General features: G+C 44.4%; 2 long non-coding RNA genes across 8 annotated transcripts in view; one reads left to right on the top strand and one right to left on the bottom strand.

Annotated features, from left to right (window-relative positions):
• The window catches only part of LOC112469592, a 128,579-nt gene that overhangs the window by 9,434 nt on the left and 98,086 nt on the right, over positions 1–21,059 (bottom strand). For all 7 annotated transcript variants that reach the window (XR_003042698.1, XR_003042696.1, XR_003042701.1 and 4 more), the window contains one exon: positions 292–442. This is a non-coding gene — a long non-coding RNA (uncharacterized LOC112469592). The remainder of the gene's footprint in view (positions 1–291; positions 443–21,059) is intronic.
• LOC112469593 overlaps positions 3,979–21,059 on the top strand; it is a 33,958-nt gene continuing 16,877 nt past the window's right edge. The window contains exons 1-2 of the long non-coding RNA XR_003042703.1: positions 3,979–4,297; positions 6,422–6,495. This is a non-coding gene — a long non-coding RNA (uncharacterized LOC112469593). The remainder of the gene's footprint in view (positions 4,298–6,421; positions 6,496–21,059) is intronic.

Consider the following 21,059-nt stretch of genomic DNA (forward strand, 5'->3'; position numbering starts at 1 on the left):
TGTGTCCCTCCACAGTTGTGTGGCCTCGGGTGAGACACCTCTACCCTCTGAGCACTAGCTTCCCCTCTTTGAAAAGGGGTAGGTTTTAGGGTCATAATAATAGTATCCACCTCACAGAAGGGTTGTGGAGATTGAAAGAGACCACATAAGGGAGAACACCTTGTAAGCTGCAGAGGGCAAGGCACAGGTTAGTCATTAATTAACGCCTGGATTAAGGCCATGTTTTCAGGCCACGCACAGCAGCGGAATGGGCACAATGCTGGAATTCAAAGGCCTGGGTCTAAGTCCTACCAGTCATATGCCCTTGAGCCTCTTCGCCTCCCTGAGCCTCAATATTCTCTTCTGTGAAGTGGGAAAGTCAGTCATCCTTCTCCTGTGTAATCCTCAAGGCTCTGGCATTGCCTGGCTTGACGGGAAGCTAGATATGAAAACGGTTTGCAAACTGCAATACATACAAATGTGAGATGACTACAGTGCCAAGTTATGCAAAAGGTTATTCATCAACCAACCCGTCAACAAATGCTTAGTGAGCCGTACACCAAGGACACAGAAATCAAGAGTCTAGCGGGAGGAAAGAAAAAGGAGGGGCTGCATGTGAAGAGGCAACTAACAATGTACATGAGCTGGCTTGGGCTGAAGGGGGTGTTACTCAGCTCCTCCCATGTGACACTGTCCTATTTTACCTGTAACACTTTGTGAACAATGCCTTAACTGGGGTATCTGTTTTCAAACTTTTTAAAAAAAAGCAGAATCGATTTTTTAAACAAAGAGTTAAACAGAATGCCGGGCCATAAAGCATGAAAGCAAATCTGCTGTGGCTGAGACGGGTGGAGGCCCAGAGCCAGGACTACTCAGCACCCCCACCCCAGCCAGCCACCCGTCTCTCTCCCCAGTCCTGCTCCTCAGCAGCCCCAAGGCACTTCCTCCACGTGCTGAGTCTCCGCATCTCTAAGAACAGCCTGTGCACCCCACAGATACCCTCACACCAGGAGGCACCTGCGCACATGTTCATTGAAGCATTATTCGTGATGATGAACACTGGAACACCCTAAGCGTCCATCAGCAGGACAAAGGGTAAACAGATGGTGATCTATGTGTGCAGTAATTAACTTCGGTCCCATGATAGTGAATGAAAGAAGTGCACATATCAATAAAAATTAATTTCATAAATGTACTATTGAACACAAAAAGCAAGTTGCAGAATATGTTATCGTATTGCTCTGCTATTAATGTTATTCTATATTATTTGTATAAAATCTACAGATATACAAAGCAATATTGTATATGCTTAATGATACATAAACATGTAGTCAGAGTGTAAAGATGTGCGTGGGGTGCTTGCTGTCTTTAACTCAGCGGACACCTAAAGGCCTAAGAATAGCTTCACGACCTGGGGGCAGACAGAGATTTCTTAAACAGCGTACAAAAAGGACTAAACATAAAAATTTGATAAAATTTAAAAATTGATAAATTAGACTTCATTAAAATTAAGAACTGTTCATGAAAAGAGACAATGAAGAGATATTTAAAAGCAACACAGAGTAGGAAAAGATATTTACAGTATAAATATTTAAGAACCTTATTCAAAATATGTAAAAAACTCCTACAAATGAAGAAGAAACAGATGATTTAATTTTTTAAAAATCAAACTTGAATAAACACTTTATAAAAGAGGATATCCGAAGGCTACTAAACATATAAAAAGGTGTTTAACATCATTAATTATCAGAAAAATGCAAATTAAAATATAATGCCATACCACTACACACCCATCAGATGGCTAAAATTTTAAAGACTGACAACATCAAGCATTACCAAGGATGTGGATTGACCAGAGGTCCTACACACTGCTGGTAGGACTGTAAATTGGTGCAACCATTTTATAAAACTGTTTGACAGTATCTATTACAGAATGTTATGTAAACATCCCCCAGAAATTCTATTCCTGGTTATACACCCATCAGAAATGAGTTATTAAGTCCGTCGAAAGACACGCACAGGAATGTTTATATATTCATAATATCCTCAAACTGAAAATAACCCAAATGTCCATCATCAGTAGAACGGATGAATTATGGCATAGATACAATGAAATACTACACAACAGTAAAAAAAAAAAAAAAATTGAACTGTTGCTAAACATGACAATCTTCTAGGTAAATTACACAGGGGAAACAAACCAGACCCAAAGAGGATATACTGTATATCGGTCACATGAAGGTCAAAAGCTAGCAAAACTGAACTCTGTGATAGAAATCAGACTAGTGGTACTTTGGGGGAAGTATTGACTGTGGGGGGCAGGAAAGAGCCTTCTGGAGTTCTAGAAATGTTCCATATCTTGATCCAAGTGGTGGTTACACATATATATTCATTTATAAAATTTATCAAGCTGTATGCTTAAGTTTTGAGTACTTAACACATGTGATACATTGATTAAAAACTTACAAAAGCAAAAGATGTGTATAGAAATGAAAATTACTAAGGTCAGGATAAGTACTACATTCAAAAGTGTTTCTTATGCAGGGAGGGGAAAAAACACCTTAAACAGCTTCATGGAGAAGATGGGCTTTTCATTGGACCTTAAAGAATACACATGGGGCAGAGGTCCCTCCAGGAGCACAGACTGGACAGTAAGAAAGCACTAGAGGTGCTTAGCAGAGAGAAAGAGGTTGTGGCTAGAGCAGAGGATTCAGGTCATATCTGGCAGAGAAGAGAGAAATAGCCTGGTGTGGTGGACAGAGCTGGGACTTGGGTCTGGGAGTCTTAAGTTCAAATCTTAACTCCATTACCGACAAGCTCTGTGACCCTGGGGATAGTCACGTCACCTCTCTGAGTCTCAGTCCCTCCTTTTTAAAGAAGTGAATTGATGTGAAATAGTGTATATAAACTGCCTTGTATAGTGGCTGGCACATAGTACTCAAGAAACAGGAAGTCCCCATCACGATCATTACATTAGGAAACCCTCTTAACAAGATGCTATGAAGGGGTACTTGCTGTCTTTAACTCAGCTGACACCTAAAAGCCTGAAAAAAATAGAGTAGGTGCCAAGAATCCCCACATCACAAAGGGCCTGGGCCGCCTGTATGGGACAAGCTAAGAGACAGATCATGGAACATTCTGCCAGCACTCACAGGATAACAGAGTGGAATTGAAAGAGGACAGTGTGAGAAATTCCTAGAAGAGAGCTGCAAGTGTGTCATATGTTCCCCGACACAGAGGGAGGAGGTGCTTCAAGAGGACACTTGAAGAGCTAGATATGTGACCCCGGAGTTTGGAGGACACAGGGACATATGCCTCAGTAATCTAAAGGTGAGGAGCTAGATGGACAGGCTGGAGCCAGGAGAGAGGCAGCTGCTCTGGGAGGGAGCACCCCACTGTTGTTCAGTCAAGGGCAGCTTGGCTGGAGTCTCCTCAACTGGACACCTTAAAGGAAAAGGGACACTAACAGAGTGGTGGTCAGCTGAAAGCCCAGGGCCATGGGAGGAGTAAGATGCAGAGGGGAGAGAGGCAGAGTGCCACAAAAGATGGTGGACACCAGTCATGGGTGACCTTTCCTGCCCCTCACCTCTCCTCCACCTGTGACTGCCCTGCAGTGCAGGGGCCAAAACAGCAATGGGGGAGGGGTGAGCAGAGGTGGAGTGAAGAAAATCCAGTAGTGGCCATGGCTTCTAGTGCCATTTGAGTCTAGAGTAGGTGTACATGATAGGAGGTTTAATTAGATAAAAGCCTGGAGTTTTGATATTAAACTAGATTAGGTTTTCTATTTACCGAAACAAGACTGTCTCAAAGACTGAAAGGGCCCAGGAAAGCTACAAGGCCTGCTTGAGATTTTATATAGAGATGGGAAGAAAGAGCAGTCTAAAGAAGAGAGGAGAAAAAGTAAAATTGACTTCTGTTTGCATGTTGAATCCAGCTGGAACCGTAAAATGGTTACATCTGTGTAAAAGTGTCTGGCACATACTAGATGCACCTACCATTGCCCCTGGACCCTGGAAGTAGCCGCTTCCCCGGCCATCCTGGTCTTCTTCCAAGCCCAAGAAGTGCCTCCCACTCCCAGGAAGGCCTTGCTGGAGGTTGGAGGCTGACAGGCAAAAAATTCCTCTGCAAAATGTTGCCTCAGCCTCTGGAATTTACACTTGCCCCACTGCTGTCTGCTGAACATTCCTGCCTGAAATTCCAGCCGAACCATGAAACAACTGCTCTGTAAAGGCCCCGGGACTGGCAGGGGCTGGCAGGCCTCTCCTGACTTCCAAATTGCTGTCAGAGCCTGTGACCTCACTTCCTTAGCCTGCTCAAGGTGGGTTTCCTAGGCCATCCTGGATGCTCTGTGGATGGGAAGGCAGGAGCTTGAGCTCTTCGGGGCCTGGCTCGGACCACCATGGGCTGCTGAGTGGGGCTTGGTTAGGCCACTGGAAAGGCACACACCTGTGTCCTTATTCCAGGTTAAATTCCCCCTTCCAGGAGAGTTGGAGAAAGTGGATGTTCTATTAGTTCTGTTTTCTGGATAAGTAAAAAGGAGAAAAGGAGATGCCATTTATTGAGTGCTTACTGTATACCAGGTCCTGTGCTAGGGGCTTTACAGGGGTTTGTCAGACTCCTGAAAACAACCATGTGAGAAGGACAGTATTAATTTCCATTTTAAAGATCAGAAGGAAGGGTGCCCCAGGAGTTAAAAAACCAGCAAGAGGTGGGCACTGCACTTTCCACTTGTTCTTTCCTAGGCATTATACTACTTTGGATATGGTAACCTCACATTGATATACTCCACAGCAGCTGTAAATTCATTGGCTTCAAATATTTTTTTTTTCTGGACTATAATATTTAATGGAATATTAGTGTTAAGAGATGAGGGCTGGGTTCAGCCTGCCTGAGTTCCACTATTTAGGAGCTGTGTACTCATAGAAGAGTTATTTAACTTCTCTGAACCTCAGGTCCTTATCTGTAAGGAATAATACTAATAATACACCTTCTTTGTTGAATTGTGAAAGTGATATGTGATCATGCACGGGAAGCCTTTAGTCCCAACTCGGTGTGTTCTCTGTGCTCAGTAATTATTACTCAGCATTACTCTTATCACAATCTAGTGAGGGGATGGGACAGGCTATGGTTACCTAATATGGACAGATGATTAGGACTCTGAGGTTCAAAGGTTAGATGATAACCAAGGTCACGCATAGTCACTGAAATGGCCCAAATCCACAGCCTGTGTCTTGGCAGCGTGCCAGCCCCCTCACCTCTGGAGACCTGCCATGGATTTTCGGGCATTTGCCAACACTTTCCCCTCACAGCCTGCACACAGGGGAAAAGGCACTGAGCCCTGTGCAAAGACAGAGGATGCATAGGTAGTCAGCGCTGCAGGCTACCAGAGAATGTTGGTTCTATGTACTCTGTACTCTGGGGAGCTGTCTGCAGGGGTGGGAAGATGTGGCTGCTTAGAATAGACAAAAAATACAGAAGCCACTGTAGGCAAAAGTTCTCCCCAACTCCTCTGCTGTAACCTCTGTGAAGCTCCCTTTGCCCTCAGGATAAAGTCCTTAATGTAATTCCCTGGCATGTCAAATTTTTATCTCACTCCTCCCCAGTTTGATCCCTTGAAGCATTATATTGAGCTTCTCTATCCTTTTCTCTCTGGTCATCCCCTCAATACACTCATATTTGCACAGTGAAAACCCAGTTCTCTCCAGGTTAGGCTGGGGACCGCCCTCTCATTCTCAACTCCACACATCGGGGCATCTGGACAATTGTTGGCCTGGACTCTGGGCAAACAATAGCAAATCTACAAGCCAGCAGAGGAACCCAGCTCATTCTGAGTGAAAATAACCTGTCAAATCAATTATAGTGGCAGAACCAATTAGGGTGACCACAGGGGAATAAATATGCATTGTTCAACTTAATCATTTTTTGTGTTCCAACGGCACTCGGGCAGGGATGCATGACTAAGGCAAATGACTATTACATAACTGATATTTTTATTCTTTGCCCCTTCTCATCAGAAAGAAAAGCCATTAAATTTATTTTTCCTTCGAGGTGGAAAAGAAAGACAAAGAATAAAAAGAAAATTGCTTCTGAACTTAACACAAATAAGAAAGTCTAGAACCCTCAATTGTGAACAAATACACGTAAAACTACTTGTTAGCTATGTGACCTCAGGCAAGGAAGGCGCTTTTCTTCTATGATTGTGGAATCATAGAAGGAAGAGATTTGGACTTCATGATCTTCAAGGGCCATCCTTACAAATTCTAACTTGCTATAACCTAGAACAACTTTGACTTTTAAATCCTGCACAGTCACAATGGGTTTTATTTATCTTTGAGTTATCTCATTGTTCCTTGTATAGTGTCTGTATACTGACATGCTCCATAAATACTTGCTGAATTGAATTAATTGGTTCACTCTTTATTTCAACATTTGCTATCTCTAGGACACTTGCTGGGCACTGGAAGATAAATAGCCAAGTGATACAAAGAAGAATGTCCTCCGCTTGTGGGAAGCTAGGTATGTCTCTGAGAAGTGCCATTGTCTTACACATTAAGGTTAGACGAGTGTCATAGGTAGTAGGTGCTCAGAGAAGAGGGGTATTTCTAACCCTAAGATGGTCATGAAGCACTTCATGGAGGCGCTGAAATTTGAGTTGGGTCTTGAATTCTGACAGATTAATTAGATGAAAGATACTTTAGAGGTATCTATAGGAATGGCCTGTGCAGAAGTGGGGAGGGAGAAAGTTTGACAGCATTGAGCATTTGTGTTGGAAAGCAGAGGAAGATAATGTATCTTGGAACCAGACCATGAAAACCTTTGGAAGCTGGGGTGTGGAGGGTGGTGTCAATATCCTGGTTGAAATGGGAGATGAAAGTGGGATGCAGTCTGTAAGAACATCGTCTTTTCCTCTGGCCAGTGTATAAACTCGTCACTGTGAATAGTTAGAGATGGACTCTGGTATTAGTCTCTGGGAACAGTCTAGAAGTCTAACATCATGGAGAAGGGGCCAGGAGACTGTAGTTGATTGCAGAAGTGTAGACCTTTTGCTCTGCCCTAAATTCATCTACTTTGCCCAAGTATATGCTCAGAGCTTTTTGGTGCTGGAGGAGATTTAAAGGTCAATTATTAAACAGATGCTGTCGGTGCCCTCCCCTATCTTCTCAGCACTCACCCCCACACTGAAGGCTGCTGACTTCCAATACTTGCAAGCACCATGGGCTAGTGTGGGGCAAGCCCAAAGTTCCCAAGAGCTAATGTTCCTGGAAACAGCCCTCTATTAATAAAAGATGAGGATGAGGTGGATAAATCCCCAGCTTCCTCACCCCTTGGGCAGGCAGTTCTGCAGTGTGCTCCCACTCTGCCTCTCAGAGACCCCATCAGGATTGAACCCCAGCTGCCCATGGTGATGACCCGCTCAACAACACACCTTTTAGCAGCTTCCTTCCCCCTCTGCCATACTTCTTGGGTTTCCAGGGATCCTCCCAAGATAAATGAGGCTGCTGCCCTGGTTATCGTAGAGACAAAAGCACACTTTAGTCAGCCCTCTGTATCTGCGGGTTCCACGTCCATGAATTCAACCAACCACAGGTAGAATACATACCTTTTAAATGTTATGTTGTTGCTGACGTGTAATATGTTCTTAGGCCTATGATAGTTATATCTGTACTGAACATGTACAGACATTTCTTTCTTGTCATTACCCTCTAAATAACACAGTATAATAATTATTTACATAGCATTTACATTATATTAGGTATTATAAGTAATCTAGGGATGATTTAAAGTATATGGGCAGATATACGTATATTATATGCAAATACTACATCATTCTATATAAGAAACTTGAGCATCCTCGGATTTGAGTATCTTCAGGTCCTGGAACCAATCCCCCAGTATTATGGAGGGAAAACTATACTTACATTTGAATCCTTAACTCAAAGCCAGCTTCTGGGGAAACCCAAAGCAAGACAATCAATGAAACTTCCTCATTTTATAGCTGGGGAAACTGAGGCCCAGGAAGGAGAGGTGATTTGCTTACAATCACCAACCAGCTGGTTGAGTCAGGGCAGGATCCTGTGCCTGAAGGCCCCCAGCCCAGTGTCCCCCCCATTATACCAGACCATCTTAGATAAGTGCTCCCTCTCTTCCGTTCCCCACTGATGTTCCCAAAGTCAGGAGTCAGCAGTAGAAACTATTCTTCTTCTGCTCCTATTTGGACAGAAAGCAAGAGGCCTCAGCAAGGGGGAAGAGGCAAGGGTCTGAGGCTCCCAGATGTGGCCCTCATTATCCTGGGAAGTGTGCTTTCGTCTCTACGGTAACCAGGGAAGCAGCCCTATTTATCTGATTTCAGTAAAGCAGCCACCTCCTTTGGTTCCAACTGCTGGAGCCTAAATGGAGTGTTTGCAAAATAGAGTTAATAGCCCTATAAAGAAAAGAAAAGAAAAGAAAAGAAGAGGAGAGGAGAGGAGAGGAGAGGAGAGGAGGAGGAGGAGGAGGAGGAGGAGGAGGAGAAAAAGAGGAAAGTGGGTTTTTTCCCCCTCCAGGAAAGGGACAAGAAGCTTGGGGTCTTTCTATATCAATATTTAAAAAGTGTGGTATCCACAGAAACAGCTTTAGGGAGCCAGAGCAATTCCATGTAGAGATAGCAATCAGAAAATGGAGTATAGATAGATTGAGTGGTATCCTTTTAAAAGCAAGCAAATACATCTTAAAATAGTGAAGCCGTTTATTGTCAGTGAAAGGAATCCAAAAGGAATATCACTGAGGAACAAAGACATGTTCTGTCTCTTTAAATAACTCAAGGCAGCTTGACATCTTAGTCAACAGAAGGAACAAAGATATTGTGTGTTCAGGGAAAGGAAACTATTTTTCTCTTGAAAAGAAAGCAGATGTTATCACCCAGCTCTGGAGAAGATTGAGGAACCTAAGCACAATTTGACACTTTTCCAGGTTCAATAAACACTGCTTTCATGTACTAACAACCCCTAATGAAGCTGGTCAGTTAAATGGGCTAACCTTTAGGCTACTAATAGATTGTTATGACAGTTGGCCTTTCTGCGTAAGAAGCATTAAACTGCAGACTTCTTGAGCAAATTGTTATGTTTCTGCCTTGACCATGGAGGGCTAATTGCAAAATGTATTCACTCATTCATTCATTCATTCATTCATTCAGAAAATTATTTTTACTATATATGGTTGAAGAAAGAAGATATATGCATATAATAGATTAAATTGGTAATATTTGTAAAAGAAAGAAAGAAAGAAAGAAAGAAAGGAAGGAAGGAAGGAAGGAAGGAAGGAAGGAAGGAAGGAAGGAAGGAAGGAAGGAAGGAAGGAAGGAAAGAGCCCCAGGGTGTGATAGGCAGGGCAAGAAAGTGTCTCTGTCACCAAGGGAAGGAAAGAAAAGACTTCACTGAGATTAAATCTCCTTTCTCTGGCCCTCATATGGGAAGAATGTGAATAAGGTAGCCGAGGCCAAAGCCAAGGTAGTCTGACTGGGGCAGATGGTATGTGATATGGAGTTGTTGGAGAGGAGGCTGAAATGATAACTAGGATACCACGTTTTAGTTATCAGATCTTTGGAAGACCTGAGATGTCATATAAAGAAGTCTAAGCCCTTTCCTAAAGGCAATAGGGAGCCACTGAACGCTCAGGATCACACTGGGGAGGAAAACTGAGCTCAAGGTGTGGGGTTGATATGGGGAGTCTATTATGAAGTCCATTCACACATATGACTAACTTTTGGGGCAGAAGTTGAGGAGAGAGAGGAAGGAAGGGAGTGGGCTATTAAAGATTTCAAAATACAAAGTGGAAGAAAATTTTCTTAGTTGGATCAGACAGCAAGACCCAGTTGCTACACAGGTCTGGCACACACCATGGAATTATAGCAGCACCCATTTGAGCTGCTGGTTAAAATTCTACTAGGTGTTCCAGGATAAACCCTTAGATACATAACATTTATATAGCCGGTCTACAAAATTTTTGCTTTAAGCTGGACCTCAGACTTAAATTATTTGCTTAATTAATTTGTATTTTTTTCTGGCATCCCTCCAAAATCTATCTAGGGGATTAAACTCACTTGCATCTCTGAATTATTTGGGTTTTCTCTTCCACTCCTCTGAGACCAGACTTTGGAAGTGCATATTTTAGTCAGAGCTCTACTAAGCAGAAAGCTCAGGGAGTAGGGGATGCAAGATAATAAAATTTTCTGGGTAATAGAGAGATCTGTTGCTAAAACTCAATTTGTTTCAGTCTTCTTTGTGACTGCTAGTTATTAAAAAATGTCAGTCCACTTTCTCTGCCCTCCAATCGTGATTAAATGGATCCTTGCTGAAGAGGGTTCTTGCAGGTCACCGAGGAGTAGTGTGGTCATCAATAACTACAGGCCAGGGCTAGAGAAAGGGATGGAAAAGGAGAAGGAAACGGGTTACCGCCTCCGACCGTGTGGCCGAAAGGCACCATGGGAACTGAAGGCCAGCTGCCGCCACATCCCTCACTCCTCTCCATCACTTCCCTCGCCTCGCATAACCCAGCAAAGGAAGCAGGGTCAGAATCGTGGCACAGTGTCTTTTCTTGCTTAATCTTTACCCGACTTTCATGAGGAAAAGATAAATGTTGGGAGAAATACTGTTAAGGGGATTTGTTTTAAATGGCAATTTCCAGGGGTGGTCCTAAGGGTTTGGACATCCTGAATCAAATAGGGTATTAGCAAGTTCATTTCTTGTCCTGGCTCTGCTATTCATTACCTGTGTGGCCTTGAGCAAGTGGCTTCTCTTCTCTGGGCTTCATTATCTGCCTCCGTAAAGGGAGGAGACTGGGCTGTGGTCTGCAGGGTCCCTTCCATGAACTGTAAAATCGGAATAATAATGCCTTCCAGCTCACCTCGAGGAGGTGTGAGGAGATCAAAATAAAAAGTGATTGGATCTGCTTGGTTCAGCTGCAAAGCCTTGCGTAATTGGGAGAGGTAAGGAAGAGGTAAGTCTCTAAGAGAGGCTCCCCTCAGCAGTCAGGAACTTCTTGATGCAAACCAGGTGCTGGTATGATTAGATTTGAAGGAAGGGGGCCTTGGGAGACCCATGGACTGGGGGAGGAGGGACAGGAAGTAAGGTGGGCAGTCTGGCCTCCCAGAGTCTTCCTTCGGGCAGGCTCCCCATTCTACTCTCAGTCTCTGTACCCGCTTTTGTCCTGCTCATGCTCTGTCCTGCTGTGAGCACCTCCCTCACCCCTGTGATTTTTCTGCCTGGGTACTTAGGACATCCCTGGCAGGAAGCAGGCAGATATCTTTTTCATCCCCTTTCCCAGATGAGAAACTAAGCCACTTCCAGAGAGAGGTTAAGTAATGGGCCCCAAGTCCGCTGGCAAGTCAGAGCCCTAACTAGACCCAGGTCCACAGTATTGTGGGAAAAGCACAGGCTCTGAAAGCAGAGGGTGCTGATCCCTGCTGGGCTGACTCCCTCACCAGCTGTGTGACCTTGGGCAAGCTATTAAACTTTTCTGAACTTCACTTTCAGACAAATCAGGGAGGACTTCTGTATGCTTCTCAGGGGATTATGGCTGAGTTGAGCCTCCCGCCTTTTCCCACAGCAATGAGCTCAACAGTATCCCCTTATATTGGGCAATGCCTGGCACTGGGGAGGTGCTTACAAATCCCAGATGCAGCTGAAGCTGCAAAGTGCACAGTTTTTGAAATGGCTTCCATCGAAAACTTTGAAAACCTAACCCCTCCCACCCCACCGGCCACCAGCAGACCCTGTGTGTAGAACCAGGGCCTCACTTAAGTCCAGCCTGACTCCTACACAGCTTCTCTTCACTCCCCCAGGCTTTGACCTTGAGGCTTCCTTAGATCTCATGAGGGGGCTGGGGCAGATCCACAACTCTGGTACATTATCCCTCCTCAAAGGTGCAGAGAAGTTTTCAGGAAGTAGGACTTGGGAGGGAGCCTCACTTTGGCCAAGAGGGTTGTGGTTTGGTGCCTTGAGCTCAGGGTTTAACTGAACCTTAAGAATATTTGGCATCTGTGTGTAATCTTTGCTGTGTCCCCAGCTGCAGGACAATGGGGGCCATTTATAACTTTGCACATGGAATGAGAACATCTGGTTCAAATCACACACACACACATGCACGCACACAGGAATATATTACAATGGAGACAATCACTCTTAAACTGAATATACTCTCCAGCCTCTCAATTCAGGGACAACAGGAAACAATAAATAAGACATAATCCTGTCCTGAAGGAACATGGAGATCATCTTATCTACACTGCTCGCTTTAAAGTTAGGAAATCTAAGGTGGCGACTATTTAAGGTCACACAGCAAGCTAGAGACAGCAGTGGGATCAGAATCCTGGAGGCTCAACTTCCACGATAACGCCTTTCCCCAGCTCTGCCTGTGCATACTACTTCACCCAGAGAGAAGAAAGCAGGCCCTCTGACCTTTGGAGTCTCGAGGATTCAAAGAGGCACCCTCTCCCACCAAGAGGTCAGAAGACTCAGGGTCCCCAGGCAACATATGGCCTTTTATCACATGCAGCAAGGCCATCTGTGAAGCCAGTCCTGACACTGCGGAGGGAGACCTCAGAGTCATTGAATCTGCAGGAGGAGCTCCATGACCAGCCAGGGCTTGGTCACAAACCCCAGGGCGTCCAGGGGCAGCACAGGTACAGGTGTGCAGCTGGGTGGGCCCAGGTGAGCCCAGTGGGGAGCAGCTAGTCGTGCCACCTGCCTACACTGTGGGAACTCTCTCACAAGTGCATGCTTCCTCCACGAAAAATAGCTGCAGAGGCCCGGCTGTCCTTTCTCTATTTTGTTCTTCCTACTTGCTTTCTCTGTTCTCCCTCTTTCCAGGGGCCCTCCATTAAGATTCTGTTACCCTAGGTCTCCACATGGATTTTCCCCAGGGAGGGGACTGGGTGAAGTTGTGAAGACCCCTATCTCACCTTGCCTTTTTTCTTTATTGGGGAATCAGTGATATCTGAGGTCCTGCGGGATGAGAAATAGTTCCCTCATAGTTAACCCTTTCCTATCTTCCCAGAAGACTATCCCCTACCCCCCTGTGATGTCACAGACAGTTCCATTAAAACCAGCATACCACGCAGCAAGTAGAGCAAGGTTGAAGTATATGGGGTTTGAGAGCTACAGAGGAATCAAAGATGATACTTACATTTTTAAACACTTAAACAGCTAGAAGAATGTCATTGCCATTAACCAAGATAGGGAAGATGTGGGTGACACAGGTTGGGGCGGTGAAGATCAGGAGTTCCAGTTTAGGAAAATTTTGTTTGTGGTCTCTATTGGGCATCCAAGTGGGAATTCTCAGAAGGCAGTTGGATATATAAGCTGGGAGTTCAGAAGAGAGGTCAGATTGGAGAAGGAAATATAGATGATATATAGATGATATATAAAGTCATGGGGCTTAATGAAATGACCTAGGGATGGAGTGTTGTCACTTTACCCCTTTTCTCTGAAGTGGGGTAACCAGAGGCTTCCTCACAGGGCTGTTGTGGGGTGAAATGGGATGTCGAATGTTAGGTGCTTAGCATGACAGGTTTAGGTGCCTGGCACCTGATTCTTAGCTATTACAGATGGGTACAGGGAGGTTTGGGGAGACAGGAGGTCGTAGCGGAGATCTTGTGAAGGGGAGCTTGCACATAGATTATTAATGGTAAAACCTAACCCACACCCTCAAAGGGTGGGGTCATCCTCTCTGTAGAGATAAGATTCCCAGGTGCCCTCTGCACCCTGATCCTTTAATCCAGGCTATCTTTACTGATGGGTACTCCATGGAGCCAGCAGCTAGCAAGAGGGATGTCTGGACGTCTCAGCCCTATCAAGACAAAACCCAGGCCTCATGTTCACCTCACTCCAGCTATAGTCTGGTAGTTCTCTCGCTTCTGACTGCTGGGGGCTTTCTGTTTCCCTGCCTGACATGTTTCCATCAGACCTGGCCACAGATCCGACGTCTTCCACCCTGCACCATCCATTCTATCCCTACAACAATCCTATGAAGACAGTCCTCTTGTTACCACTTCAAAAGGATGCATAAAGTGACAACGCTCACTCCTTAAGTCATCTCACTCAGTCTCATGGCCTCAAACACCATCTATACCAAGGGCTCCCAAACTTTTCTCTCAACCAGACCTCTCTCCTGAACGTCAGACCTCCTGTATTTAACTAACTGCCTTCTTGGTTCTGCTTAGCACTCTAGAGGAATCAGAGCACCAGAAAGAGACCTAGTAACCTTATCGTCTCCCCTTGGATGGGTCATTTTTTTTTTTTTCTTAGAATGTAAGAGTTGGAAAGGATCTCAATAGCCATCTGGTCAACCTCTTCAGTTTTTACAGCTAAGAAAACTGAGTTCCAAAAGAGGAAGTGACTTACCTAAGGTCACATTCAGAATTAAGCATCAGGGTTCCATGTGCCATCCACAATGTCATGGCTGCTTTTTTGAATGTAAGGAGAACAGTGCTCAACTCAAACAGGGTCTGACTTCATCCTTCTCCTGTTTAAAATTCTTTGGTTGTTCCCTATTGCTACATCACAATAAAGTCAAAATTCCTTAGAAAGACGGATAAGTCCCTGCTACCTCCACCAGCTGCATCTCCTACCACTCCTAGGGGTTCACCAAACCAAATCGCTAGACTGTCCTTGGAAAAGGCCTAGTATCCCACACCTCCAGACTTTACACAGACTCTTATCTCTACCTAAATGCCTTCCGCTTTCTTTATTTGGTCAGCTCTTACTCATCCTTTGTTTCAGCTTAGATGTTCCATCTTTCAAGACACGTCCTCTACATGTGTCCCCTCAGACTGAACCAGGTACCCTCTCAGGGTCCCCATAGCACCCTGACACTACATAGCAGTGTGTTTTTGTTTTGTTTTGTTTTGGGGTTTTTGTTTTTGTTTTTGTTTTTGGCTTCTCTACTCTCTAGGTTTGGTAAAGTTCATACCTTAAAATATGAAGGGAACAATGGAGTAAATCACAACAGGTGGTGTTTCAGTATTAAACCAGGAAAGACAATGCCACACCCTACCTCCTGCCTAGCCCCCAGAGAGGACTTTGGAGCAATAGATTCAGAATCAGGCAGGCCTGGGCTCAAACCCCAGCTCAGGCAGTTCTTAGCTGTGTGACTCATGATTCCAATCTGTAAAATGAGTTAATAATCATACTCACTTCATGGGATTGTTGTGAGAATTAGTTGAGACCAGTCCTGGAAACAGAGCAAGGCTCAAAAACTGGTAGAAGCAGTTGCTGTTATTCATGATTAACACTCTTCCCTTTGGGAAAATAAAACAACATCGCAGTGCCAGTTGTAGAATGATCATAATGTGGACCCCAGGGAGTGCTCACCAGAAGAGAGAGAGAGGACAGCAAGTGGAAAGGCAAGGCTTTGTTTACAAAGGGTCTGAGTCTTTCCTCAGAAGGGCAGTGACATTACTTTCCAGCACAGAACCTGAACAAAACCATCAGACCTTTGACAAACATGACCTGGAGAACTGGCCTTAGGAAGAGGTGATACTGACTTCCCAGGAAGATCTCTATTCCAATAAACAGCTGCTTGCAAAGCGTCTTCCCAACCATTTTCTGGACTCTGCCTCTTTCGTTCCCTCTATGTCCATCTTTCAGTCTCTTCACATGACACCCTTGCTCACCTCTCAGCCTTTGGCTCCCTGGAATAAGTATCTTACCCCATTGGTGACCTGAATCATAAAGCCAGGCAGAGTGGCACCCACATGGGTAGGAGCTGTGACTTTTAGGAGAGGAGCTTTGTGACTATGGGAAGGATGCTCCATGAAAGTCCCCTGTGGTATCTTCCCCTATTTCCCCCTATTCCCACACCTGGCTGCCTGGTCAAATGCCTGCTGGATGTGTCTCTGGCTCCAGACCCTGGAGTCTTCCTTGCTCTAATTTGTCATCTCCTGGATAGAGCTCATTTTTAACATTGGTTGGGCCCTCTGGTTGGGCCTTGGCCTTCAGCCTCTTCTCCTTGGTAGCAGACCCCAGCCCAAACCCCATTTCAGCCTTGCTAGTCTTAACAGGGAGCTGATGGCTTATAGGGAACCTCTAGCCTCACCACTTGCTCAAGGTAGGACAGGCCCTCACCTGCCAGTCTTCAGGGCTCAAGACAGCCTCGCCTGTTCTGAGAAGGTTTCTCGATACTCTCGAGACCTCACTGAACCCCCTTCTTTGAACTCTTAAAGGCTTGCCATTTTCTGTCCTAAGTATAATTTGTACTCATCTTTTTAGCCTTTAGTTATATACTTTAGAAATCAATCATTTTTGCACAGTGTGACGAAAAAGAAGGCATTCCTTATGGTCACCAAATCCTGGTTCTGGCGAGGGACTTAGGCAAATGACTTCACCTTTTCTGGGTTATCACATCAAGTACCCAGCTTAGAGCCTGCCACATAATAAATGATCAATAAATGGTGTTATTATTTAGGGAGACAGAGACTCAGACACATATACTCTAGGGCCAGACTACTTGCTTTAAATGTGCTCTACCGCTTACCAGCTTTGGGATCTTGGGCAAACTTCTTAACCTAATGAGCTTTGATTTCCTGATCTGTGAAATGGGACTAATACTTTCTATTTTTAAAGGTGAGGAAACTGAGGCACAGATAGATTAAGTGACTTGCCCCAGATTACACAGCTAGCAGGTGTCAAACACAAGTTATGAAGACTCCAGAGCTTGCTCACTTGACCACTACCACAGAATGACATGAGTGAAACACAGAGGCTTCTGTAATGAGAAAGTGGAGAGGAAGGAGCCATCATTTCCGCTATGAGAGTGGGGCAAGATGGAAAACTTTAAACGGAAGGAGAAAATTGCTCTAATTCTGGAAAGATAGTGTGCATGGCTAAGCCGAGAATATTAGAAGTCATCCCAGATGGTTGAACAACAATATGAATGTACTTAATGCCACAGAACTGTATACTTTAAAATCACTGGAATAATTAATTTAAAACATTTTTAAATTAAAACAAAAATTTAATTTATAATTTTCTTAAAAATAACAATTCACTAGAGTAATATATATTTGCTGATGATCCCAGAAATAGGGATCATCAAGAAAAAATGAATAAAATTATTTGCTATTCCACCATTCAGAAATAAATAATGTTATTTAATGCATAACTCTCTGGGGTGGTTTTCGTACATATATTTACTAAAGATGGGTGCTAATTGTATTCCTATACATGTAGTTTTGTAACTTACTTTGTCTGCTCACTAAATTATAAAATTTCCATGTCATACGTTAAAATTAAAAAAGAAAAGAAAGTCATCCCAGGTAGGAGGACTGGTATGAGCAAAGGGATGATAATACAAAGCAAGACTGGGAAAAGTAAAGAGTTTAGAATAACTGGAACACAAATTACAAAGAGGAAGCACAGTGAGAAGACAGCCTGGATTGGTTGTTTAAATCTAGAGAATAGAGGGCCATAAAGGAAAAAAGCAATTATACCAAAATATATGAGCAAAGGAAGATACTACACTTTATCACAAAATTTAGCCGAGGCTCTTAGTGGCCAAGATAAAAAAAAAAAAAAAGAAACATAAAAAGGAAAAGAGTTTTCTTTGTTACAAAGGAATAAAAAGCACACGTTCTGGTGCCCGACTTCCAGGATGAGTCCTGGCCCTGCTGCTGACTAGCTATGTTGTTTTGACAAATTAGTTCACTTTTTTGTGATTAGGTTCCTCTATTTATAAAACAGGACAAATAATAGCGCCTACTTCATACAGTTGTTGTGAGAATTAAATAAACTAATACATGTAAAGCATTTAGTACAGAGACGGACACATTGTGAACTCCCAATAAAAGTTGGAAATCATTTTATCAATACTTTTTTCTGGCTGCATTCTAAGATGACTTTCTCTTGAGGTTTCCTTATTGAAAGAGCTCTGAGCAACCCAAGGGATAGTATTCTCAACAAAAATGTGACAGTAACCACGGCTGCATTCTCAGTAAGTCTGTGCGTGACATCTCCTGGAAAGAAGCCAAGAGCAAGCAAAGGACTGTGAGAGAGCTGGTGCTCACTTCCAGGCCCAGAGCTTCCTGAGGGCCTGACATGTGCCAGAAGAGCACTTGGAAAATGCTGAGAAAGGAAAGATTTTCACTCCCTCCCTGTTTGCCCTCTCTCTCCCTATTCAGGTCATCCTCTCAGCCTGGCTCTATGCCCAAGCCATTTCCTGTTTCCTGAACATTTATCTTCTGCGCATTCATGCTTTTTTCTCATATCATTCCTCTGCCTGGACTACTTCTTCCTTCCAGAATCCTCCTGGTAAACTCCTACATGTCCTTCAAAACTTACTTCCTTTCTCTGGCATTTCCTAACTCTCCAAGTACTTCTCTGCTCCTGGAGGACCCTGCACCTCCCTCTCTTCTGTGATGTGCGATGGTGATAAAGATGGTGATGAAGATGATGGTGATGATGGTGATGATGGTAGTGGTGATGAAGATGATGGTACCTTACCTTTATTGGCCTCCAGGTACTAAGTGCTCTGCAAGTATTATTTAGATTAATAACAACAACCCTATAAGGAGGTTGCTATTTGTACCCAGGTACTAAGTGCTCTGCAAGTATTATTTAGATTAATAACAACAACCCCATAAGGAGGTTGCTATTTGTACCCACATCGTACAGGAAAAGAAACTAAGACATAGAGTGGTTAAATAACTTGCTCGAGCCATACAGCTAGAAGCAAAAGAGCTGGGATTTATACACAGGGAATCTGTTTTCAGAACCAGCACCCACAAAATATGCCAATCTGTTTCCCTATATGATTATCTCTATTTTTATTGTTACAATTATTACTAATCGATGATGGGTTTGCTTCCTTTGTCCTTGCTTCCTCAGGGTCTGGCACCAGGCCTGACACCCAGTGAGCACTGGAGAAATACCTGCCACTGTTCAAACTGGCAGTTCAGCTCAGTTGAAATGAGTCAAAGCTCATTTCAAAGGCCTCTTCCTCCCTACTGGACCTCCCAACCCCCCTGACCAGATTTGAGAGCACTTTTCATTGAGTCCCCAGATGGCTTTACAATTGGTCCTGCAGTGTACATACACGTGCATGCGTGCGTGCACGCCCGTGTACACACACACACACACACACACACACACAGGCTGATAATCTTTCAGAGTGTGCATGAGCAGCTGCCATATGGTGAAGTCCTACTATATGCTAATCCGCATGCAGGGACTAACATACCTTATCTCATTTAACCCTTACACAATGTAATGGGGTGGGCGTTGCTGTCCCCACTTCATAGACAAGGAAACTGAAGCTCAGAGCTGATAAGGAACCTCATAATATCTCCTATATCCCTGTATTTCTCACTCCCAAATCCTTAGCACAGAGCTTAGCACACAGTAGGCCTGCAATAAATATTTGCTGAATTGAAGTTAACTGAATCAGGGTGTGGGTGGTCCAAGAAAAATGTGCCACGACTCAGGCATTTCAAGTGAAATGCATAGTTTCCAACCCAAGCATGGAGGAGCCCGCTATTTTTGGATGGCCTCACACAAATGTTATGTGGGCTTCCTTTTTGCTACTAAATGTCACTGCATTAGTTTCCTAGTTTCATTCTCCTGCCTGGGCTGGGGAGGATTATGCAACCAGAGCCTGGAATGAGTCATCTCTGGCTCAGCTGCCAAACTGTCCACAATTGCCATGATATGGTACAGTCTTTTTCTTTTCCAGGCTATTTGTGGGTGGTTTTGTTTAACTTTTACAGTCTTTCTTTCTTTCCTTCTAATTTTGCTTCTCTCTGTCTTTTTCTTTTTCTTTGAGGGGATGGGCTAGGGGTACTGAAGGCCTTTAAAACTCTGGCCACTCTGTGTCTGTAAGTGCACATTCATCTACCTTCTATGAAATCCATAGGGAGAAGAAAGCCCTTCTAGTGATGATATTATGAGCAGCTGACCCACAAAGAAAGGTGGAAACTCTCTTCATGGCAGATGAGGGTTTCCCTCTACTGGGCAGGCTTCTGCCACCACCCCTTATCCCGTAAGCCTGCTGGGAAACAACCTCAAACTATGGCTGTGCCCTTCCCACTCCTTATATGGGCCTGTTTCCAGGATCTGTTGAGGCCACTGTCTACCTATAGCAGGATCCAGTGGCCTTGATCAGGATAAGTAAGGCTAACCCAGCTGCAGAGGCCAGCAGCTGTGGGCCACACAGGAAGGCAAGCCCTAGTGCTCAAGGCAACTAATTAGGTATGTGGCACTTTCTTTGTGCCAGGTACAGTGCTGGGCAGCCCAAAAGAAAGGGGTGGCTTGATGTGCAACTATATGTGTTTCTTCATACAGGCTGATGAGCCTATGAACCTGGGCAAGGTTGGACCTGTAGGTGAAACCAGCAGCCCCACATGTGCAGGGTGGGAAAGATGGAAATAGGAGCTAGCACTGGAACCTTCTTAGATGAATAACAGCTGCCAGCAATGCTCAACCCAAAGCTCAGATGGAGGCTCATCAGGCACTGGGGACCTGGGTTCAGGAGGACTCGTTGGAACCTTCTCAATAAGCTCCCATAACACTTGCCATATGTGCAATACTTGATCATTTCTCAAGCCCTTTCCATACATAATCTCAAATGAAGCAGTCAAACATGTGCCCAGCAATCTAGAATTAAGAAGAGCCAACCCTGTCTGCCCCTTTCCCAGCCCTTGCAGGCAGAAGCAGAGGTCAGCCTATTTGGAAACTACACTTAAGATGTAAAGAGTGCTGGATTAGAAGGAAGAGGGTCGGGTTTAGAATCCTGGCAGCTCAGGCTGTGTGAATGCGGGCAACTCAATCTTTCTGAACTTCAGTTTCCTCGCCTTTAAGGTGGGCATAATGATACAACTGAGAAATGAGCTAACAGTGTGGTGCTGTTCTTCTGATTTGCACTCTCCAATGGCTTCCCCTTCTACTGGGAGAAAAATCCAGAGGCCCAAGAGGCCCTGCATGACCTGCTCCGCCCCTCACTACTCTTCTGAACTGATCTCCCACCCCTATCCTGTTCCACCCCTGATTTTCCAAACATACCAGGCTCACACTCACCTCAGGGCCTTTACACTGGCTAACTGGCTATTTGCTTTG

This window comes from Pteropus alecto, unplaced genomic scaffold (genome assembly GCF_000325575.1).
Source record: "Pteropus alecto unplaced genomic scaffold, ASM32557v1 scaffold86, whole genome shotgun sequence".
NCBI classification, from domain to species: Eukaryota; Metazoa; Chordata; class Mammalia; order Chiroptera; family Pteropodidae; genus Pteropus; species Pteropus alecto.